This window comes from Crocodylus porosus, unplaced genomic scaffold, assembly GCF_001723895.1.
Source record: "Crocodylus porosus isolate Cpor-Errol unplaced genomic scaffold, CroPor_comp1, whole genome shotgun sequence".
Classification (NCBI taxonomy): domain Eukaryota; kingdom Metazoa; phylum Chordata; order Crocodylia; family Crocodylidae; genus Crocodylus; species Crocodylus porosus.
Genome location: NW_017728947.1, coordinates 42,618,781 through 42,644,914, shown reverse-complemented (window position 1 = coordinate 42,644,914; position 26,134 = coordinate 42,618,781).

Below are 26,134 nucleotides of genomic sequence, written 5' to 3'. Positions count from 1 at the left end.
TGTACAAACCTTTCAGATTAAGATATGCGAAAACACTTGAGTGCCAAGTTTCTGTCCCAATAAAACTTGATACTGTTCCTCCAGAAACACATTATCTGAAATAGTCTTCCTCAGAAAAATCAGCATAGCTGCAGTACTATCCCTTTCCTTGCTCAGACACAGCCAAATACACACTATGCTCACATATTGCTATGCCTCTTCCCTCTAGTGGAGCAACTGAGGGAATGAGGAAGAGGTTCTGCTACAGAGCTTCCTTTCTAGGTAGTTCCAAAAGACTCTGCTGAACTCTGATAAGTTAGTTGAGTTTTTAGGAATGCAACTTTTAGTTGGTCCTAAAAAGAAAAGGATTATAAAAAATAAAAAACTTAGCTTACTGAGCAACTCACATTCTTTACGCTTTGGTGGTTTTGTTTTTTGTTTTATTAGTGCTGGGTGCATTACACACAATTGAAGATTACTCTCACTGAGATTTTTATAAAGTACAATGTTAATAATAAATAGCACTAATGAATACAATATACTTATATAGTACCTTTGATCCATGGACCTCTAAGCACTTTATAAACATTAGTTAAATAAAGCTCACAACAATACTGCAGAAATTCAGAGGTCTGAAGCTGCAGGTGAGATTTGCAAGTGCAAGGAACTGACTGAGTTGGAACTTGGCCAGAACATAGAAATTAAACACAGTAACTCTTTTCAATGAAATCTTTAATGACCACAGTTTAGGTTCATCATGTGAAAAATAGCACCTACACCATCACAGCACTTCCAAGCAATGTGCTAAAGCATTTGTTTAGTATTGACTGACATTAAATTTGCTACCTACTAAATAACCAACACTATTTCTTGAGACCCTGGTATTACTCCTTCAGAGTACTGACCCAGCCCACTCCTAGCTTATGAAATGTGAAGGACTCATAGTTTAAGTGGGCATGATTGCTGAGCTCTATAAAGACAATCCTAGGCAAGATTAGTCAGTAAGGCATCAAACTTTTAACTTGTAAGGGTCTAGAATGCAGTAGTAAGTTTGCTGGCACGTACATGCTATGTTAGCAAGTGTAATACGATAATATCAGACAAAAGACCATGTTTATAAGATTCAGATCCATGAAACTCCAAGCCCCCCAACATACAAGGGGAACATGTTTGTAACTTTTCTTATGAATATGTACCGTCCACTCCTTTCCCCAGCCACCCTAAAACTGTTCTGTTGGGAAATTCTTTATTATCTCTACTTAACTTTAAATTCCTTCTTAAAATTAGGCACCAGATAGGCAAAAGCTGCCAACACCAAAAAAACAAATTTTGCTTTTTAAATACCAAACAGAATTTAGGAAGAGAGACAAACCTTCCTAAAAAAAAGTAATCTCTGAGTCATATACTCCATATTGCAACAGTGATTCAAACGTCTGCAGCTGATCATCATCATGCCTACTGAAAAAAACCCCCACCCAAAAACCATTTGAAATACCCTTGGCATTATTGTTCCTTATCTCTTGTCTTAGCACTCTGGGGTCACAATCATGGAACAGGGATCTTGTATAAACTTTGACTGTGGTAATAAAAGGGAAAGCTGTACTCTTTATAACTTAGTGAAGCTGTGTTTATATGAATGATGGAAGAAACCAATTTGCACTGAATCTTTTCAGGTTTGCTCAGAGGAAAGGAAACACAATATTGTAGGTAGAACTGTTCAAGCAATGGTCCCAATCTTGTAATCCTGGTTGTTTTATCTCTTTGTGTATCAAAGTACTTTTACTTTTGGAAGCTGTTTCTCAGGTTGCATAGGCTTTAATTGTGATAATAATGTGCCTCTTTGAATTTTTAATCAGTGTTACCTTGGGTGCACTCTCTGTGTGTTATGATGCAGAAATATTTTTACCCCAAAAGATGTAGGCACTAAACCTTAAGCCTGGAAATAGGTAATTCAGTGATAAACTGGTAATGTTGTTTGTTTTTATTTTTAACTTAAAATGTTTACAGAAAGCTATTTCTAATGTGTGATAATTCTCTATATTTTATAGGATGTCTCCTAAGTATTCTGCAAAACATATGGTATACTGTACCATGAAATTTGGTGGATGGCTTAAGCTATCTACAGGTTAAAAGCGTGATAATACATTTAGACTGGTCAAAGTCACAATCTTTTGTACTAAGAATACATTCTGGAAACAAATATTCAATGAGATGAGTAGCTTCTATAATTGTTTTTACTCTAAGGTACTCCAGCTTCAAACCATTATATGACATGAATATGTTTGTTACAAAAAAAGGCCACAGAGCATACTGACTCTTATACATGTGATTTTTAATCTGTTGATCTCAAAGATATCGGTAACAGAAGACAGGTATCACAGCTCATTTCTGTAAGTGGGAATAAGGTGGCACAAACAGGTGACATTATTTGCCGAAGAGCATGCAGCAAATCAACTACAGAACTCTGAATAGACTCCAGATCTCCCATACCTTTTCTGTCCCCAGAGCCACTCTGTTTTCCATTGCATCGTCGTTCACATGTTCTCCTACTCTGACGCAGTTAAGTTGTTATACAGGTCAGTTTGACAGCACCCTTGCTAGCTATCTGCCTAGATTCCTGAATAGTGTATAGCAATGAGTCGATTTAACGGATATTAACCAGCTTGGTACCCTTTATAAATATTCGAAATCTAGCAAATTTGAAATACCATTACCCTACAGTATTAGCTTACTGGGTGTTTGAAAAAGTACACCAACTTCAAAACAAAACCATTTTGTATGCAATGATCATTTGCTAGACCACATCACTTCTCTACGAAGTCATAAACCATGACTGAGTTTGACAATGCCACAATCAGTGGTCCCCACTGCTGTGTAGTTTCCTACCCGTTATACACAAATGGTTTAATTTTGAAATTGCCATTACTTTCTGAAACACCCTCATACATCTGTTAATTCCTGCTCTTCAAAGCAAAAGATGATATGTTCAAACTAGTAGTTAAATGGCCACTAAGACTGGAGAAGAGATGCAAATTAGCAATGCTGAAGCTAAATTTCACGTCACTTTAGTTCCTTAAATTCTGGACTTCCCTGATGTCAGACAGAGGCATAACTGTTTGAAACACAAGGAGAGAAGAAATCAACATATTTTTCAAAATTGATTTATCTGTTTTTCATTGAAATTCAAATTTTCCAAAAAAAAAATCACCAACTCTAGAGATGGCTGAAAAAATTGAGCAAAAAAGGTTGACAGTTTTTGTCAAAGATTTTGTTCCTTTTTAGATGATTTCAGTCAAAGAATTTTGTCTGTGAAATTTCCAAATGAAACAACTGCTACATATGGTAAGTCTTGGAATTGGACAAACATTGAGATTGCAGTGAGTTTAAAAGGGGGTGGGAATTTACAATACAGTAATTTTCATGAAGTAATGTCTATTTGTCCATTCTTAACCCACCATTAGTGAAAAATAAAGCAGGGCAGTTTTCCCTGTTTTATTCAGAGTAAACTGCTCTGGTTTTGCTTTGCTTTTTCCTGGGTCAAGAGCAAGCAGATAGGCAGCTGCTGCATGCTGGCTGATCCAGTCAGTCTCCACACCTATGAAGTTCCTGTACTTTGTTCATTTGTCCATAATGAATATATCCACCTGAATCTAGAAACATCAAGTAATGATGTCTCCCTTAACATGCTAAACCAGGTTCTCTGCTGCTTTCACCTTGTGTAGTCAATTACACCAAGAAAAAGTGAGTGCAAAATGAGCATAATATGCTTAGAAATCATCATGTTTTTATCGACTTTTCAAGATGTAGATAATTATTCAAGTGAAAGGCAAGAGAGGATTGGGCCCAGTGTCTACAGGCTTTGTATACACACAGAAGTTGCACTGGTTTTAACTTCAATCAGGTTTTAAAGCAATTTGGTTAAACTAATGCAAAACTTGGTTGGGTATACTCTTATTAGGGTTTTAAAGTGGCATATTTCTTTTGGTGATCACAGAAATGTGAGGCTGGAAGGGATATCAATAAACTGGCCAGTCCAGCCCCTGCTTTGAACCAGGTTAAGTATACCTAGGCCATCCCTGACAGATTTGTTTAAGTGGTCCTTAATAATTTTCAGTGCTGGAGAATCTGCAGTTTCCCTAGTTTGCCTGTTCCAGTGCTTAACTATACTTATACCTAGGAATATTTCCCTAATATCTAACTTAACTCTTTTTTTAGCTGGAAGCAAAGTTAATTACTTCTTGTATTACCCCACTGGAAATGAAGAACAATTGATCATTTTTCTCTTCACATTTATGTAGATGTTTCCACCTCCCTCACTCTTCTTTCTTATAATAAACAAAGCCAATGCTTTCAACCTTTCCCATAGATCATGCTTTCTAAACATTTTATCAGTCTGGTTGTTCTCCTTTGGACTCTCTCCAATTTTTCTTAATATGTCATGCCTAAAACTGGACACCGTACTGTAGTGGAGGGCCAGCCCAGCACTAACTTAGGTAGAGACACACAACACTCTTGTTAACACATCCTAGAAAGCGTCTGCCTTTTTTTTTTGCAAGAGCATCATTTCAACTCATACTGAATTTGCGATTCACTATAACTCCCAAATTAATTTCTGAACTACTGCTGTCTAGTAATTTCCCATTTTGTATTTGTACATTTAATTTCTCCTTGGTGTAATACCTCACAGTTTAGTGAATTTAATCTGACTGACTTTGTAACTTTATCCTATTTATCAAAATCATTTTGACCTCTGATCCTGTTCACCAAAGTTCTTGTAACCCCCTCACAGTGGTGTCATCCACAAATTTTGTAAGAGGAATCTCTATTCTATCACCGAACCCCCAAATGAAAATATTGAATGGCCCAGAACAGATCCCATGTGGGACCCCAATTGAAATGTGTTTCCATTTTGGCTGTGAACCATTGATACTTGCTGTTTGAGTACAGTTTTCAATCAATTGTACATCTACCTTATGCTGATTTTTATCTAGACTATATTTCCCTAGTTCACTTATGACCGAGCCAGAAGCCTTTTTTGAGTCAAACTATATCACATCTACTGCTTCCTTCTTATTCTCTTATAATGAACCTACCTTGGCTAAATTGATATTAGCCACTCTTAAACAAAAATAAAAGTGTCCAAACACACTATTGTACCAGGCTATTAACTTAAAACATACCTTCAGTTAAATCCGTGCAAGTTTGTGTATAGACAAGGCCTCACTTATGGATTCAAGTACATCCTCAATTAAAGCAATTGCAACATTCCAGCAGTCATCAATAAAACTCTTTTTCCTTTCATGCTACTGCAGTAAGTAATTACAATTGAGAGAATGGAAACTTGTCCTAATATAACAATAGCTTGCCTTTGAAATCCCAAATACATTGAGGGGGAGGGTAACACCAGTTGGTAGATGCTAAAGCACAATATACTAATAAAAAACAAAATCTATGTGAAATAACAAAATGTAGCTTGGTTTCTGAAAATATGCTTTCACTTTGTAAAATAATAATGGTACATCAAGGGAAACAGCTCACCATGCTGTATGAGGCTTTAATTAATAAGCCTAATTAACATATTAACCAGTCATTTATTAATCATATAAAGTATAATAACTTTAGGGAAAAAACATAGTCTCTGTTTTTGATTAGGATCTTGCTATTTGTGACATAGTTTTTTTTATATCACCTATAGTTTTCTTTACAGCACCTGAAACATAAAATCCATTGTCATTTGCTTTGGTTAATCAAATGCTTACACATTTCTCTGCTCCTTCAATATGCCCAATCATTTTGGCACACTGGCATATGCTAACATAGTATTGTTATATCTGTTATCACAGACTACTTACAAATCCTCATTTGTCATCAGACATTACATCAGAAAAGCATAAGGTGCTCTTCTTACAGATAGGTGGCTTGGCTTGTCTATTTATCAGTCTATCTGTTGAGGGATTTTATCGTTCCCATCACTATAGTTTCTCAGCAACTTTATTCCACAGATGCATATGTTATATTAGCTGCCCAGCTCTCAGAAAAACTCTTCTTTTTAGGAAAGCTAGTACTTTATGCTGAGGAATGATTATCTGTGCTTTTATTAACATTGGAAGTGATTAATCCAGCGTTAAAAAGAGGATAAGAAAAGCAGCATGTGTTTTGAGAACCAGCAGTAATCACTGATACAGTAATTTGGATCCCTAAATGCTTTTTCTTTATTTACACAAAAATGTATAGAGAAAACCTCTGATCTAGATATTACAGAAGTTAATGATAAAGATAGGATTTGAATCCAGAACTCAATTCTATATGGTTTCCCTGTTCACTGCTATGTATTTGCAATGCAGTATTTTAGAATACGTGAACTTTTTCAGGACTCAAAGCTGTGTCATGTCTCACTGCATGACGCTGGAAATATCCTTTGGCTCAAGAGCTGGATAGGGATTTGAGAGAACAGTGAAGTACTTTAAGTAACGTTGAAATGGATGAAATATTAAGAGTTCATGGTGCTCTAGTAGTAGATGCCAAATCTTTTGTTCTGATTTTAGGGTTTTCCTTTGGGCTTCTCCCAGAGAAAGCAATATTGTCTGAGGAAGTAATGCCCTCTGTGAGAAGATGGTTATCGTAATCATAAATGCCACACTGCATTAAATCCCACTCTCCTTGTCTTGACCAAATGATATTGCTTTAAGCAGGTAGCTATTGCTAAACTGTGGAATTAAATCAGGAATTCAAATTGGTGATTAGTGTGGTATAAATATTTCCCAGACAGACAGACAGCCTCCAGGAAATCAAAACAGCAGAACTATAAATAACAGGTAAAAGTTAAAAAGCAAAATTCAATGTCTTGTGTTTTAATTTAAGCCTGAGCATTTATGTCCTAATTCACTTTGTACAGTCATCTCTAACAATGCAAAATTAATAAAAAATATTCCCAAATCAAAATGGTTACAGCACTTTATACCTACTTTGCATGTCATGTTGCCCTGGTGAAAAGAGTTACACAAGGAGCAGGGTATCTGTCCATTGGGCTTCTAAAGTATTGCCTTCACTAAAGTTTCTCCTGCCAGGTGGGTTATAAAGGGAAAGGAAGTTTGGTTTCTGCATCTGGTCATATCTAGTCAAATTCTATCTAGAAAGGCTCGGTAGCTAGAGAGACATTACAGTTAGTTGTTTACTCTCTATGAGCCCCTGGAAAGAGTAAAAAGGATAGGCTCCATCAATGTATTTGTGCTAGGAACATGAAAATAGTGAGCTTCTGTCCAGGTGTTTTGTTTTGTTTACTGTTTTCTTTTTCCTTACTCCTCTGTCTATATGCAGGGTTTCCATTTTCCTGAAGTTGTAGACCTGAGGGTACTTAAGAGAGTGGAATAGTTTAAATGTATTGTCTTTCAGCTGTGGCTGATTACTAGCTACCAATCTCAACAAACAATCAAAAGGCAAAGACATGGCAGAAAATTCCAGGATGGGAAAAGACCTATGTGGAAGGATGGGAGAAAGAGAGAGAAATCAAGAATTCTGCTCTTGAATCAGAGATCTTTTACTGGAGATCAAAAATTGTTTGGTCCAGAACTGGATGTCAATGGAGATGAAAAGCTTTTTGAAGAAGAAACAAAGGGAACTGGAGACCAGAGAAATAGAAATGACTGGGGAATGGAGATGTTTAACGAAGTCATACATGAGAGGACAGTTCTACTTCTGTTCAAACTGCAAATGTAATGCTTTACATGATGTCATGTGAAGGGAAAGGGTGGGATATTAGAATCAGGAAGGTTGTGGGAAGTGATGAAAGAGATGTTGATGCATGTGATATAAATACTTAGGAAGACAGACAGACTGACAGTGGTAGTTAGAGGGTAGCCACTGGAATTGAGCAACTGGAGAGGGAGCTACCTAAAGAAAGGGAGGTGATAAAACATCCCTCATCAGACATAAGAAGAGGATGAATAATAAACGAGAAATAGATAATGGAAATTTGTGTAAGCTTGAAAGTGAAAGCAGGCTAAAGAAAGGAAGAAGGGTGTGGGGGTGGGGGGAGAACAAACCAAGGAAGTAAATGATAAAGAAAATAGACTGTGAAATCCACTTAAAAAGATAACCAAGCACCTAGTTGCCATATCTTTCACTATAGTGAATGCTTGAAGGATATGATTTTCTCCCTGAAGCAAGATATGTTAAGTAATGGAGAGCACAGTGGGGTTTACCTACAGAGAACATGCCTTTACTGGTGGTTGAACAGCAAGTGCACTGGTTTGAATGTTGGTCCTTCCGCACATTGACGTACTAGGATTTTACAACGAAGGTAGGTGGCCATAGGAGTTGGAACTGTGGGAAGTGGCTCAGACTTGGTTTAGAAAACTTTCGGTTTTTAAAGAATGAGTGTGCATGCATATATCAAAGAAGTGCATTTAACTTTTTTTCTGGTAAATGTGCAGTGTGAGACTTTGTACAAAACAATTATGGAAAAAAATAAATTTGCTGTGATGTTCTCTCCTTATTCCTCTCATCCCATATTTTGAGCTCTCTTTCCTTGAAGATTTAAACAGTGTAAACCTTATGTTCATGACATATTTTTAGAATTACTCAAGTCCCTCTGTTGATTTCCCTTTTGTTTTCTAATTGCCTTGTTTTCTCCTTCCTCCCTCTGGTTTCTCCTGTAGCCTTTATTGTACATGATTTTTCTTTCATTTGTTCCTTTCTGTTTCTGTCTCTACTAATGGCATTTCCTCACTTTAATCTCACCTTTAATTACTCCTCTCTCTTTCCCCATAATGTTTGCCACTTTCTCTCTCTCCTCCTTCCTTCCTCAGCTTTCCATCTCTCCTGTTTTCTCCTGGATCCCCTTTTTCTTCATTTGGCTTTCCCTCCTAGCACCCTGTTTTGCATCTCTCTTCTGGTTTCTGTCCCATTGCAGCTTGTCATGGCCTGTTTCTCCTCTTTTACTCCATTCCCTCTTACTTTGAACTCCTTTGCCTGTCACTTCTCCTTTCCCATTTCCCCCTCTCTCCAGCCCTATATGAGCGTCCCCCCTCACAATCACAGCCTCTCTTTCCCTCCCTCTGAAGCCTGGGTGCCATGTGCCTTTCCACAGATCTTCAGTTACCTCAGAGGCCTTCTCTTCACTGATTAAAAATGTGTGTTTTTTATCTCAGGGTAGCTGACCTATTCTGAGCTCTAAATACAGTGGAGGCAAGGCATTTTCGTTTCTCTCTGAGGTACACCCCCTATATAGTTTACCTCACAATAAAACTAAAGTGCCTTGTCCACAATGTGTTTTTACCTTAGAAGGGACCATCCAAGTCAATTGTCCTGTATCAAAACCACACCATTTTAGCAAGAAGACGGAGGGGTGGGTACAAAGGCCGAAGGATATGTGGGTAGTTGGTCAAGGCTGAGCTGCCCAAGAGAAAAGGACTTCCCTTCACAGTTCAGTGCATGGGGGGCATTTGTTAAGAAAGGAAGAAAGGGAAATGCCTGTTGCCATTCTGGCCGCCAGGTGGCAAGGTAGGGCAGCTGGAAGAGGCAGTTAGTTAGTTGTGAAGGTACTTGGACAGTTTGGGGTAATGGGGAGTAGAGTCAGGCAGCTGGCAACAGAAAGCGAGGCCTGAAGATAGCAAGAACAGCATGCTCCCCTGAAGGGATGGCAATATGGGGAACAGGCCACAAGACAAATGTAACGGGAATCCATTGCAATGTGTAAGAGCCCTGCAGGGAACGGAAAAGAGACATAGGGTACGGAAAACTGGAATGGTGGCTGGGGGTGAACACTGGGGGGTGAAAGGAGAGTGTTGGGTGGGGTGGCTGCTTTTGATACAGGGGAGAAGCAGTTGGCAGGTTGCAGGTGGGGAGTGACATGGACTGCTGGTTGGGGGTGACATTTTGGTTGATGGGGTTGTACTTGGGGGTGAGAAAAAGTAACAGCTGGAAGATGACGGAGTGTCATTAGAAGCGGGGAGCTGGACATGGAGGTACGGCTATTTGGGGGAAGAAAGGAAGTAATCGCTAAGGCAGTAGGGTGACAATGGATGTTACAGGGTGAGCTACAGCAGGGACGAGGGGGGAGGGCTGACAAGAAAAGACAGTTACAGTTGGGTGACCTGATAGTGAGCAACAGCTGGAAGTAACAGGTGGAGAGTGACAGTGGGTAATAGTTTTGGTGACATTTGGTGGCAGCTGATGACAATGGAGGGTGATGGGCTGATCACTAGGAGAAAGCTGGGAATGGCTGTGAGGGACTGACAACTGAGAGGGCGACAGGGAATGCCATTAGGGAGATACAAGGGTTTTGGCCCATAGTGTGACAGCTGTAGGTGATATATAGGGGAGACAGCATGCGACTATGAATGAGGAAGAACAGCAGGGAGTGAGTGATGAATTGTGGGCCCTCGTGACAGTGTGACTGTGCAGTTGGGATTGACATTTGTTCAATTAGTAGTGATGTGGAATGGGCAGCTGGGAGTTACCACTGGCAGTGACACATTTAAAATGGTCGGAGCCACACTTGGGTGACAGGACAGCTGGGAGGTAATGTGCGGGGAGGATAGCTGGGGATGAGAAGCTCCAGTATGCGCTTGGACTTAGCTGGGAAGCAGTATCTGGGAGTGACTCGTTGAGAGTGTTAGTGGGGTTGCTGGCAGGTGGCTGTGACAGTAATTGTGACTTTTGGGGGAATGGCAAAAGAAAGTGCAGTCTAACGAGGGTATAGTTACAGCAACATTACCCCCCTGAGAAGGACAAGATAGGGAATTGGCCAGGAGGCAAATTTAACAGGGAGAAGTATAAAAATGTGTAAGAATCTGGAAGGAAAAGGAAAATGAGATTATGAAAGCAGAAGAAAGAACTGATGGAATCAGTGAGAAACAGAAAGGAGAGAGCGAGCGAGTGAGCAAGAGCAAAACAGGCTATGAAATCCACTGGAAAAGATAAGTGTGCTCCTAGCTATCTTTGAATAAGTTTGAATCACCAACTTGCCTCTTCTTTAGATGTATTCTCATAGAACCAAAAAGACCCTAATCAAAATCAGGACCCCATGGTGCTTCAGGCTGTACTGATACACTAGGGACAGTCCTCCCTCTGAAATGCATACAATCCAAGGCAAAAAGCAACCAAAGGATAAGAAGTAGGATACAACATATATGCAAAATTGTCAGGTTGATAAGCACCTGACATGGTTCTAGTTTTTCCAGCAAAGGCAAGTGCCATAGACTGGAGGAGCAGGATACCAACAGAATATGTATGAAATTTATATACATGATGTTTTATAGATATGTTAGATACTAATTCTAAAAAATAAATAGACATCAGTTATATTCTCGAGCTATTCATTATCAGATAGTCATTGTCTGCAGGCCTTTTCCCTTTACTCCTTTGGAGCCTTACATATGACATCAGGATCTAAAACCCTTGTCTCTCTTTGGGGTCAGCTACACGAGGAGGAGTCTTCACCATCTCCTAAGAAATCAGCAAATTCCCCTTCTTGTTGCACTTGCCCACACATGGTAACCTGCATTGTAATGTCACTCAGCTTGTTTCTGCTTACAGAGGTGCATGGAGAAACTTCTTTAAGACCGACAGTGATGCCTTCCACGGACATCTGGTGGTCCTGGCTAAGAGCTTTGAACTTCAGCAAATGGTAACTTGGTATGTTTTGTTCTTAATGTACAAGACATTTTGTATGTTTTGTTGTTTTGTCCCATATAGAAATACATAGGAAAATAGGAGCGGGGAACAGAAAGAGAAGCTAGAGTATAAGGAACAGTTAAAACTGAAAAGAAAAATAGTAGTCATTTCAAAAGGGGGTAAAGTTGAGGATTTGTATGTACATCTTATAAAAGGGGTTAAAGACATGTGTATCTAACATGCCCTTGAGTTCTTTACATGGTTGTTTTACTCTTTCTTCCATTGTTCATAAATTTGGTCTCTTTGGATTATAAATTCTTTGGGATGAAGAAAATATGTTCTTACATGCTTGCAGAGTAACCAGCATAATGAGGCTCTGTTTAGGATTTGGGGTTTTGGATGCTATTGTAGCACTACTAAATAACAATAACATCCAAAGAAGTTTTGTAATAGAGCAGGGAAAGGTTATAATTTCACACTGCAGAGGTCTGTATTGTGTCTGGAATAGTGTGTTCTTGTGGATATCGTGCTACCAGGAAGTTATTGACAAACTGGAGGGTGTTTGGAGAAGAACATCAAAAATAACCAGGAAACTGGATGAGATGACTTATGAGGGAAGATGAGAGCTACATATAGAGAAGAGCTACATCTTTCTGCAAAGCTTAATAAAAAGGAGCACATTAACAATCACCAGATATTTTAAGGAAGAATTATTTAAGGCTCTTTTCTGCCCATACAAATGAGGAATGTTTTGTATATTAGCACAAGGTAAAAAGTGATGAGCTGGCCAGAGAGCACAAGATATTTCTATCCTGCATTAATGAGATGCTGCTGTGCAGCTGCCAAGCTGCTCCTGCCTAGCAGCAGCAATGAGGCCTAAGAAGGGAGTGAGTGGCTAAGTGCTGCATGGGTGTAGTAGTACTCATTCTTAGTTCTTGTCTACAAACAAACATGCCATTTTAATACATTTGAGTTGGAAATAGGCACAGCTCCTCCGTGTGCACACTTAAATCAGTGTATGAGGGCAGACAAAACCTTAAATGCATGTCTCTTTAGAACTGGGCTTTCTCCCTAGATATGCTACCCACCCCCGCTTTTTTTTACCTTGAGTTCTTTACAATTAAAGGAATAGGTGCACAAAGGGCTTCAAATTCCTGCTAAGGAATTTGAGCAGAGGATGACCCCTACTGCTTAAAATTCCCACCCACAAGTAGCTTAAATTTCTTATTGGTGTTGGAGAGGAAGACATATACCCCTCATGCTCTTCACCTCGCAAGACCTAAGCAAGGTCCAGTTTTATGTAGAACTAGGCAAAATGGAATGGAATTAAAGGACAATATAGGGTGAATTTCAGGCAAACTTCTTAACAGCATAATGAATTCTAATATTATAAAAGCCTAAGTCTGTCTGTCTGTCTGTAACACTTTAATCGCACTCTGATTGGCTGACAAACAGCCAATCAGAGTACAAACAAGCATTTGAACAGGAGCTGGCAGCGGTGGAGCACCGCCATGATTGCGGGGACATGGTGGGGGGGGGCAAGACTAGCAGAGCTGGCTTCCCCCCTCCACCCTGCTCCCTGGAGGCAGGGGCAACCAAGTGGATGGAACAGGGGGGACGAGGCCAGGAGTGCTGCTTCTTGCCCTATTCCTCCCCGCTGCCCTGCTCCTTGCAGGTGGTGACAATGGAGTGAGGGGGGGGAGGCGAAGGCCACCAGACCTGGCCTCATCCCCCCTACCCTTACTTCTTGCAGGTGATGGCAGCAGCAGTGCAGGGGGAGTGGGGTCGGGATGCTGCCAGTGGGGGGGTGGGGCAAGGCCATCGGCACTGGCCTCGGCCTGCCCCTTCCTCCTTCCATCGTTGCTGCCTGCAGGGCCTGACGTGATGGCGGTAGGGGGAATAGTGGGCATGCCATGACTGTAGGGGGAGGGGAAGAGTGGGCCCGGGCCTGATGTGGGGGAGAACTGGGCCTGAGGGTGGGGAGAAGCCGGGCTGCCACGGCTGGGGGAGCAGTGGGCCCAGGCCGACCTGGTGTCGGCAGGGGGACGGGGGGAGCGACTCAGAGCCAACATGGGGGAGAGAGAGGCATGGGGGAGGAGTGGGACCTGGCCCAAAGGCGGGAAGAGTGGGCCCACTGTGGCAGTGAGGGAGCAGCGGGCCTGGCTTGACATGGCAGCAGCTAGGGGAGGGGAAGAGTGGGCCTCCTTCCCCATGTTGGGCTCAGGCCCACTCCTCCCCCACACCCCCTCCCCCACATTGGCCCTGAGCCTGCTCCTCCCATCCCCCACACCATTGGGTCAGCCCAGGAGTGCTATTCCCACCCCCTGCCATGGCAGCCCAACTTCTCCCCACCCTCAGGTCCTGGTTTGGGTGCTGGGGGGGATGGGGGGCGACTTCATGGTTTTATGGAACTTTTTCAACTCTTGTACTGTGTTAAATAACTCTAGGCCAGGTCCTCTGCTTAGATATGAAGGTGATAGGCATTGTGAGGTAAGTAGGGGTTCTGTTGTTCTCTTCGAGCCCAGGTATGGGATAACACAGTGTCACGTAAACTGAGGAAAAGATTTAAGAGGCAAAACAGCCTTAACAGACTATACAGCTTGGTCTTACATGTTTACTCAGTGCCTTGTGCAATCTGGCATTGATCTGAATGGAATTTTTAACACACTTCAACACAACAAAATGTAGTGCCACTTAGAAATAACAGACCTAGATCTGAGGCAGAATTGTCCCAGATAGGCCAAGTCTGTTTTACAGTAGCCCCCAAAGGTATGTTTGACTAGCTGCCTCAGGTACTGGTGGCAGTATAGCTGTGTTAGCACAGAGCTCCATGTGGGCCAATATACCCTGCTTCTCAATAGGGCTAATTATCTTAGGAGGAGTGCCACGTTAATATGATTACGCTGCCTCTGGTACCTGAGCTAGCTCAGCAGATGCATCTGTGGATGCTACTATAAAATAAGAACTTTAATCTAGCCTGGAAAATCTGAACACACTTAAAGTATTCCCAGTCGAATCAAATGCATCAATGTGACCTAAGATCACATTTTTCTGTGGCGGAATTCCATCACCGTAAGGACAAGGCAAAAATGATGAGACATCTCCAGTCTCTAGGGAAAAAAAGTTTGATTTCTTGCTAAAGAATTGAACCACTAACCTCTTTGTATGTGGCTCAGAGAATTACTATCCAGCTCTTACAGTACTGCCTCAACAAGCAGATCAGACTGACCAGCCAAAGGCAGAGACATAGTGGCCTAGGAAGCCAAAAATCAGCAAAAATCTCTGCTGCTTCTGCAGCTGCCTTTGGTGAAAAGGAGCCATCTTGATGCCAGAAGGAGATAATCCGCTGACAGCCGGTTATGCTAGTAAAGATAAATAAACACAAGCTATTCGATCCCCTCCAAGGACTCCAGAGTAAAGAGGGAGTGATGTGCAACAGTTCCTATCCCTGAGCTCTTTATAAATAGCGGGGAAACATTTGTTTCCCGGGAATAATTAATATCTTTCAGTTATGGTTGAAAATAGAATTGAGAGGGACAGGGGAGGGAATAATGTTTTTGTACCCTTATATATCGGGATAGATTCCTTCTTATTTCTCCTTAAATGTGTATGATAGGTGTTTTATCTCCATGAGGGAAAACAGCATTTAAGGCCTCTCATCTTATCCATCAGGGTTAATGTTTCTACCAAAAAATCCGTCTTCTCTGTCAGGAAAAATCCCCAAAGATTTTTAAACTCTTCAGTGAATTCCCCAGAATTATCCACTGTCATAATTATTCCCTGGCCCACTCTTGTCATGTTAAATTCAGCTCTGTTGTACTGAAACTGTGAAAGAAAGGCAAGCAACTTGAGCTGATCTGGGAAAGGCACAGCTCATGCGGCATCCCCTGTCCTTACAGAAGAGAAAGCTATGCCTCTAGGGATTTAAAACTATATTTTACTATGTCATTATATTGTATAACCCTTATCACCATAATTATGTTATTGTTTTAACTTGGACTGATTTCTCTCAGAAAGGCTGTCTGATTACATACTTCCAGTTGCTCAAGCCTTCATTCTTTCTGAAAGAGTGAGGTGTCTGCAAGCTCTCATTACGTAGGGTCACGTTCCAGACAAAAAGGAATATTAAATAACTGGGTGATTTTTTTCACTTTCAGTAAAAAATGGTGTAGCAAATATATCAACGCACATATCCCCATTTATTTCTCCTTTTTGCCTGGGCACTCTAATAATTGCATTTTAATAATAATACTTAGCGCTTTTATATACTTGATATCTGAAAACATTGGACAAGCAGTGACCAACTTGCAGACTCCTTTGTTGTTATTCTTAAAATTATAACCTGGAGAAGGTGACACCTTTTCTGGAATGTTGTCATGCAAAAGCAGGGCTTCTCAGCTTTTTTCAAAGAACAGACTGACATTTGAATAAAGAATTGTCTTGTAGACAGCTTTTCTTCTATTACTCCCATCATCTGACCCTAATCACCCTTTTTACTTGCAATCAAATATCCCTGGTGCTTCTACCATAGTTGCTTATTTGGAAAGGCAATATTAGAAAGGTATTTGGGATAGTTTTAGCTACCTTTAAAACACGAGGTCAGGGATGTCAAAGACATGGCTGAGCTGTATCATCCACCCCTCAGTGCTGCTTGCTGCATGCAGCAAGTGCTGGCCCCAGCCTTGCACACATGTGGTATAAGGACCCCACCTCATGCAGGCTGCACATAGCATGGGGACAGTCTGGGGCCTGTGCAGTATGCTGTGCCTACATGGGATGAGCCCTATGAGCTGGGTCCAGTACACAGAAGTCTGTGCCCCTCATCTGGCCCATGGGGCTGGATGAACTTGACATCTCTGCACTATTTGTTTTGTTTTTCCTTTACCACTTTTACCAGAGTGGATCACACAGCCTCCTTTTTCTCTTAATTTTGCTATCTCATCACATCCATTTTCTTCCTTCCTTCCTCTCTTTCTCTGCATTTCTTTCTCCACAACCTGCTCCACATCTCCTCCTGCAGGTTTCCCTATCACTTAATTCCCCTTTTTTAGGATCCGGTGACTCATGGTTCAGTGCCTTTTCCCTTGGACATGCGTTTCCTACTTGTAGCTGGCAGCTTCAGACCCTAACAGCTGATCTGATTTCCTTTCCTCATCATCTCCATTGGAGGGGCCCCTGGTGGAGGGAGGTAGATTATTCTTCCTTGTTCCCAGCTTGGCAATGAAGAGTCTGGATGTTCAGTCTCGTATGAAAACAGATGCAAACCAGAAGGATGATCTAGCACCTGATGACAAGATACCTCTCTGGTAATCACCAACAAATGTCCAGTCAGTGATTTCACACACCAGAATTTGGGAATTTGTCATAAATTAGTCATAATTCTCTGATACCACTTACTGCTTTATTCCAGGAAACATTGCCTTTAAAAGCAGATAGTACGATGATGCCAGTTTAGTTTTTCAGAATTAGTGAGCAACCAATTCCTTAGGACCTTCAAATAATCCAACCTATATTCTTAGTTCTTTCTTAAAATATTTTTTTATACAAGTATAATCTGCTTACATTAGCATTCTATTTATATGTCCACTTTGAGGAAGTATGGATGCCAGGTAACTAAGCAGCCATAGTGCAAACCCAAGTAGTTTATAGTGTAGGCAAATACAAAAATAGTGGCATCCTCTCATTCTGATTTTTCCCCATGATACAGGTTGACTAGTGACCAATCCTACTCACTTCTCTAGTACAGGTAGTCCCACTGATGTCACAACTGTGAACAGGATTTGGTTCAAGTGAAAGTGCACTTTGTAGTATACTGAAACCATTGAAGACTGTCATACTATTGTAGTACAGTGTATTTAAAGTCACAGCGAGGGGATCTAATTTAAGCTAATATGCAACTATTTGAATGCCATACACACTTGTGGAAGAAACAAGCTTCCTAGTTCTTTCGAAGTTTTGGATATTTTGGGTGTGCAGTTCATAAGGGGAAGCTATGTATAAAAGATTCATTGTGGCTGCAAAACATGAATGCATATATATCACTATTATTATCAATTAACATTTTAAACATCAAAATGTATGTTAAAACCTTAATTGTAGCATGGCCACGCTTTTGAGAGGTTGATTTTGCAACCTTAATAATATTCTTATAGGCTTTTAATGGAAGATATTCAACTACATTAGACAGGAAATGTATATAAAACACATTTATTTATTTATAAAGTGTAACAATATAAATAATATGAAATATGCAGTTATAAGAATAAACAATATGCTTATATATATGAGCAAATACATTTATAGTGCAGGTCTCCTCTAAAACTAAATAAAACTTCCTTAACATATGTACTCACAATATGTATTTCAGTTATAACACCTTCTCTGTGACCATTTAGATACCCAATTATGTGTAGGAATTTAGGAATATGACTTTAGGCATAATTTTTAATTTTTTTGTCAATAGCTGTATTTACAGTAAATGCAGTTACTATATCATCACCGCCCTTTGGATTTTTTAGTACACCTTGAGTTTCTTTTTCTGTATTTCTCTTTTAAACCAGGCACCTTGGGGCAGTCTCCTTTTTTATGTGTCTCTTGTACAGTGCTAAGCAAGTTGCCAATATTGAACAAATGAAATAATAGAATGTGGAGTACTGTTCATTATTACTGTCATTTTTCTACATATGGATGTGGTAGATACATTCCCTTTTGTGCCATTTGTCTGATTCCTAGGCACGTATGTAGTTTACTTATTTGAAACTGTTTTCTGCCCCTGCATAGAATCTGGTTATTAGTGGCATGGTCTCCTGCCTTTTGGGGGAATTTACTGAAGCAGTATTGTGCATGCTTGCATATTGAAACTATCTTCTGCAAGAGCTGTCATTTTTCATGCTGGTGACTCTGTAAGAACATATGAAGTGGTTTCATTTGCATTCATTGCATTCCTCCACAGAGCCTCCTCTCCACCAAACATATTGAAGATGAAGGAGAGGGATCAAACCAATCTATTGGTGAGATTTGACGGAGTTATTTGGATGTTAAATCAGATGTGCCACGATGACCAATGCCCTCACCACTTGTAGCAGTGGCATAGCATTCACCAGTGTGATAAAACCGAATCTGAATTAGGTGACATTTTGTTATTTAACAAACTCAGAACCAGTGTGGTGATTCTATCCTTTCTCCTACTTATGTAGCTGCAATTGATCCTTTGATGTATTTCATACCACTGGTTTAAAATGACTAATTATTCCCTGGAATGCTTTAAATCTTGGCAATCAGTTTCTACTTTAATTGCAGGTCTAAATGGTTATAGAATTGCAAGCATGTTTAGTCAGCCTGGCCAACCACATAGGAGTCATAAGTTGTCTCCCTTATGATTGCTCAGATATTCCTAAAAAATCCCTATTGCTCTTAAATCCTAAGAAGAGTCATCTTGTTCACCTTTTTGCTTTCTTCTGGAAGGAACTGAAGCACTATCATATGCAATAATGTGTGCAGCCATTCAGCAGAAATGGCCCACATCCCCCACAGATGTATATATTAGGGTTGTGCAAAGCTTTGGTAGTCAATTTGATTAGGAGGAGATTCGGCCTGATTCGGCAGCCAAATCTCTGAATCTGAATCAAATCAGAAGCCCCATTAAAAGGTCCGAATTGAATTGGAAGCCTCCAAATCGATTTGGAAGGCTTGCAGCAAAGGCTCATGCCCACATGAGGGGCTAACTTTCCTGCTGTTTTCATCCCGCTCTGCCTTAACACACACAAGTGATACAAGTTTTGCTTTCAAGTTTGAGGTGCGCTTTCACAGAAACTCCTGCACCTATCTCCTTGAAACTAGGCAGGCTTCATGCCCTCAGAAAAAGCTACCTACCATCCCTGTTGTTTTCATTTGAATCTGCAAAAAAAATGACAAAGTTATAGGTATTTTACTGATTCCCCATTATAGTCTATGGCCGAATCTCCGTTGAATCTCTGAATCCGAATTGATCGAATCGAATTGGGACAGTGATTCAAATCACTGAATTGAATCACTGCCCCTCCAAATTGGCAGAATCTGAAGCAAATATTTGCTACTTTGCACAGGCCTAGTATGTACGTGCCCACCTCTAGAGAATCCAACAGAGTTACAGACATATCCCGCTGGTCTTACATTGCTAGTGCTTCCTCCACCTGTCACCACTATCCCTGCAAGACAACTTTTATCTTTTGTGCCGATGAACTGATAATTGCCAAAGAGGGGAGGGGTAGAACATTGGCTCAACTTCTAAACCATTCAGGTACACCTAGTCAGGAGTGAATCCAAAGGGGGTGCAGCAATTTTTTGAAGTTCCTAGAGCAAGTAAAAATCCTCCCTCCTTTTCTCTTCCTGCTCAAAAGCATGCTACCTCTCTGCCCCTTCTCCTTCTCTCCCACCTACCTTTCCCTGCTGTCCTGGAAGTGAAGAAGCACCAGAGTCTTCCTGTCTGCTGCTCAGTTACGCTGGATCTGAAGCTTGCCAGCCCTGAAACAGTGGAGAAAGCAGCAGGAAGGGAGAGGGAGGAGGGGGCATGCCTCTGTGCAGAAAAGTGAAGGGAAGGGGGGATTTTCACCTGCTTTAGGGACTTAAAAAGGTCCCGTTGGCTCCCATGGCTCCATCTGCCCACACTGATGGGGGCAGAGAAGCCTGGCAGCAGTGGTGTGCAGCCAACCCTGCAGTGTTGGTTGCTGCTTTTGCTCTCCTGCTTTGGGAAATCCTGGGTCCACCCCAGCTCCTAGTTACATACAGACACTGAGAAATACATGTATGTTATAGTGAAGGGGAATGGGATAGATTTGTAAACAGAAGGAACTCTCTGCATGGATCCTGGGGAGAGTCTTACACACAAAATAGAGATGGAAAAATCCATAGGTTCTTAAAATGTTTCTTAGGGCAGAATATGTCTGTACAGAGATAGCTTTTTGGTTACTTCTTTTCCCAGTCATGGTTACATTCACCACCTCCAGTTCCATTCACAGTTACTTAACAATCCTGCCAGCTGGCATCAAATACATGACTTTTACTTTTCTAGCTTCTTTTTTGCAGCTTAATCAATGGAAACTAGGAAGACAGACACTGCCATGTGATTAGTCAGCTTTCCATCGACAATGCTAGTTCAAAATGGTCCACAGTCTGGGAACCTCAGTTTTACTTCATCGCCAGCTCTTTTAACAAGGTTTGGTACAAGATTACTTTCGGCAATAACTGAGTGTTCCAAATGAGTCACACTATTCCATTACTATCTTGGATTGTAGGAGGCTGGAGAAACATGAGTATGGGATTACGTAATTTTTATGATTAAAAATGGTAAATGCTTATAATAAAATGCATTATAACTAGCAATACATTTTCAGACGTGCTTCTGTATTGATGGTTCAACCTTTTAATGGGAGTTTTGCCTTCCAATCCTTTTGGTTTCTCCCAACCTCATGAGATAGCATGTTAATGTGAAAAGCAGTACTGTTGCAGCAGGTATGCACATAGATTCTCTTCTAGAGCTCATTTAAGTAAATGGTAGTCTTGCCACCAACTTCAACAGGCTTTGGATCTGGCCCATATATTTTAGGGAATATACCTGAAAATGGATTTAGCTGATCACTTTATCTCTTTGAAGTTTACCACAGAAAGTATAGTATTTGTATGGATTGAAGTATGAATTTTAATGAACAGCAATAACATTGCATACTTTGGGAAAAAAAAGCATCGTTTGTACACTAAGAGAAAAGAGCCATAAAAGTCTTGGCTTTTTTTTAAAACTTTCTGATGCATGTTTACTTGGGTGACTGTGCTGCAGATCAGAATGAGACCAAAGCAAAGAAAATACCCTAGATGCCTGTATGCAGAGAGAGCACTCCCAGACAATCAGCAAATGTAAGCATTTAGTTGGATACCAGGGAGCCCTTACTGAATGCATGAAGCCACTATTAATGCTACTGGGAATCATGCTCATATATCCATGGAAGACTCTACTTCCGATATGTAAATAAGGCTATCTAGTAATGAGGTTGATTAGCTCATTTAATTTTTAAATTACAGGAATGACATGATTACGAATTTTTAAAACAATTTAAATTCTTAATACAGTTATGATAGTCAGTACTCATTGACACTATGTTTACACTGTTGAGGTTATGAATACAGAATGGTCAGATTTCCTTAAACAGACTATTGGGAGCTGAAGATTATTCTCTAGATATACAATAAGGTACTAAATGTGACCAACTGTGTCAATGTCAAGAGTTATCAGTGAACTTCCTATCTTATTTTTGTTGGATTTTATCCAATGCTATTAATTAAATAGAACCCATCCATTCCTAAAATAAAAACTTATTCAAATTGCATATTCCAGTGAGGAGCTGGTATAAATCAACTGATTGCATATGTATCACCACTATCACACTATCTTTTTCCTACTCACTTTTTATCAGAAAGATTAATCCAGAAAAATTAAACACATCTATTCTGGTATCCACTTTTGTGGTATCCTTGATAGTGAATTAAAAAATAAAATGAAGCAGTGTCAGATGAGCCCAAGCCTGGCCATTTTCAGAGTGTATATACTAGGTCACCTTTTTGCAAAAACTTTTGTAAAAATTTGACTATAAGGTAGAAATTATATGTACATTAAAATATATGTATTAAATAAAAGCTGCTGTTCCAATATGCAGGCTTCTGAGCATGATATCAGTGCAGGTCAAATGTGAAAATCAAGTTGTAGATTTTCAGATGAACTTAGAAGCGGTAAACTCAAAATTAATTGTCAAGGGGTGCTGGGTGCCTTCTGCCCCATTAGAAATCTCAGCTCAGGCCAAAGAAGCTGAAAGAGTCAATTTAGCAGAGGACAAGAATTACAGGAAGGGAAGTTTAGGTTAGATATTAGGAAAAACTCTCTCATGAGGAGGGTAGTAAAGGATTGGAACAGGTTACTGAGGGAAGTGGTGCAATCTCCATCCCTGGAGATTTTTAAGATCTGGCTAGACAAAGCCTTGGCTGGGATAATATAATTGAGGATGGTCCTGCTTAGGACTAGATGACCTCCTGAGGTCCCTTCCAACCCTAATGTTTCATGATTCTATGACTCTCTAAGAGCAGGCTACAATGTGATCAAGAATCAGAGTGTTAATTGCTATATTTGATGGTTAGCACTTGGATAGCATAAGCTAAAGAGAAAAGTATATAACATAAAAAATATACTGATGGATGAATTATAACTGATGGAGATCTCTGTTGTCATGTTTCCGGTCCAACCTTCTACATGGTCTGCTCCCAAAATTCTGCACGAACTGCTGCTTCTGGTATTGGTGCTGACAAATTTTGTGGGGTGCATTGTGGTGCTATAGGGCATCTCAGGAGATTACCCAGGGTTTGCTTATCCTGACAAACACATTGGTCAGTTGGATAGAGGCCCATGATTTCATTAGAAAGTTGCATCTGCTGAGACCCACACTCAACCTGTTCAGGCTCCAGCATGTGTGCCATTTGGAATTGGAGTCGGATGCCCACTGGGGGTATTTCTTTGCTTGCTCCATTCAACAGTGTTGTCACCTAGCTTCCCCAATTCTTTTTGCCAGAGGGTAGTTCTGGCTGATTGTGGTGATGTGGTCAGTGGTATAGTAGAGAATATAAAGCTGTTTCTTGGTGACAGACAATGGTGCGCTGGTTGATGTCCATATAACAGGTGGTAGTTGTCTGACTCTCGTACCTGTCAGTCAATGTTGCCTGCTACTTTCCTCCTGATGTAAGGGGGCACTATGCCAGGTAGTGAGTACAGGTAGGGAACATGGGTGGGCTTTAAACAGCCTGTTATAATTCTGCATGTATCATTTAGGGGGATGTTGGTATGTTTACTGTGACTTGATTGTCTACAGGTGGTACTGGCTTATTTAGTCACAAATAAATAAAGCACTAAGGTAGCAGTGTATAGTGGGGATGGATGTGCTCCCCATTTGGAATTTGCAAGCTGATGCAGAATGTTGTTTTCTGTGTTGACCTTGACTTTGGTATTTAATACGTGCTTTTTGGAACTAAGCGTATGGTCCAGTATTACCCCTAAGTAGATTGGGTGGAGTTTATTAAAACAATGAATACACTCATTTCACTAAGACACTTCAGACCATAAGCTACAATGTCTAGCAAAAATTTTGCGAGTCACATGCTCAAGCCTGTTAACCCATAAGACACCCCAAAACTGCAAGTTTCCCATTATCATGGCCTGGTTTGTTCTAGGTTTTAATGGATTTTTAGTATCAACAATCCTACTATTACAAATCATATCAAGTCAGTCGGAAGGCTGCTGCAACTGTTGAGGTGCCTTAGATGCTGTAACAACCCTCCTTTACTCTGCTCTATTTTTTGACAGTCATTGTAGACCGGGGTGGGCAAAATGTGGCCCGGGTCCAGATGCAGCCCACCAGGCCATTCTATCTGGCCCGCGGGTCCCCCCAAAAATTTAGAAAATTAATATTAATCTGCCCTGGGCTGCCTGTCATGCGGCCCTCAATGGCTTGCCAAAACTCAGTAAGCACCCAAAATAATTGCCAACTCCTGTTATAAATCCAGGCCTCAAATGATCTGGTATGAGGTTAACTGAGTTGCTTTGCAACAGTGGTGATTCTTTGGGCAAAGTGACCTGGTGGCATTTATGTCCTCTCCAGGTATAGATGGCCATTGGCCTACAGGGAACTCATCCACCCTTTGACTCTCAAAGGTCCTGCTGGGTGTTCACACACCCTCCTCACCCAGGCTAGCTCAAGTGGGAAAGCTGGCTTAGTCACCAACAACTCGACCATAGAACAGGCTGTACTGGTTTACCTGATAGCAGACAGAGAAGACTTGGTCCCCCAAAATCAAGAGTTTGGCTAAAAAAAAAAAAAACACTTTATTTTTGTTTGTAAAATAACAAATTTAGGTTGCTTTTTATTTGTTAGTGTTTTTTTCTAAACCTTAATGGTATATTTTCAAGTCCATCTGCACAACCACCCAGATTATAAACTCATTTAAAGAAAAAAAATAAAAGCCAAGTTTCTCCCAGAATTATAGAAGCTAGGGTTTCCACAAAAACACCAAGTCTTGCAAGTCTCTGAGTTAAATCACAAGGATTTGGCAACCTGAGGAGCTGACTGAAAAGAACTGGAAAATTAACAGTTAATTAAATAAATAATACCTTGGCAGCCCAATTTTGAGCCAGTTCCGAGTGCATCCCTGGCTGTAAATCCCCATTCACTTTGAACACATAAGAATTCTCTAGATGATAAAATTGTATATTACCACCCAATTACAAGGAGTCCCTGAGTTACTCATCAGGACTGCTTCATGGATTTAGTTTCACAACATCATGAGTTCATCCTGGCTTCCTGAAACCTCTACAGATATTGTACACACATTTACTTTTCTTCCCCAGTTGTGCACATTTAAAATAAATACCCCTGCGTAACCCCCCCACCTTTTTTTTTCTAAAAGAGGAGGCACCTCTTGGACTTGCTTCTCAAACTGACTGCCAATGTTAACGCAAACCCTGCAGTGTTTAATATCCCACTGATTCTGCAAGGATGACTCAGACGAGGTTCAAACGAAGAGGATAACTTTACAGACCTTGGCTATAAGTGGCCAGGGTTTGCCCTATCAGTGATAAAAAAGTTTTAGCTGGGGATGGTCCTGCTTTGAGAAGGGGATACAGCTAGGTGAGCTTCTGAGGTCCCTTCCAGCCTCATTTTCTAGGTCCTAGGATGCTAGGACATCAACACTCAAATGTCATGGGCTGATTCTTCTTGGTATTGGTGTAGCATGGAGGAGCCCCAGCCAGCAGCCAGGCACTGCCCAGCCCCTGCCCCCTGGGCACTGCCCTGCGGTGATGGATGTGGGCAGGTCCGGGAGGCACCACAGCCAGACGGGCTCTGCCCGATCCAACCCGAATCCCCGCCTCGGGCTCCCGTGGTCACACGGGCAGCGGCCGTCCCCGCACAACTTAACCCGAACTAACTTCGCCTTTTCCCACCTCGCCGCTGGTCTCGGCGCCCGGCGACGGAGCAGCCTGAATCTCAGGGGCAGCGGCTGCCGGCGCGGGATGAGGCAGCGCCAGCGACTCAATAAATAAGCCCGACCGCAGCGAGGGCAGAGCTGGGGGACGGGGGTGCGCACTAGGGCGGCCTAGGAGCTGGGAAAGGGCCGACACCGGGCTGCGAGGGTATCGGCCCCCAGAACGGCCCCTTTGGTTCGGGAAGCAGAAATGCCCGCCCGGCTCCCCCCGAGCTGGTGCATTAGAAAAGCCTCCTGCATGGGGATTGGGATGGTGCCGTCCCTGCGGCCAACTCCTCCCACCCGTACACGCCCGATCCCCGGGGCAGGGCAGGGTCCGGCCGGCTCCCCTTGCAGCGGGCCGCCCCCCCGAGCCCCGCTGCACGCCGTCCCCCGCTGCCCTGTTGCATCAACTTCCTGTGCCCCTGGGGCGAGCTGGGTGATGGAGTTGTCCCCACGGCCGCGCCGAGCCGCCCGGGGGTCTCCCGGCCCCGCCGCCACCACTTCC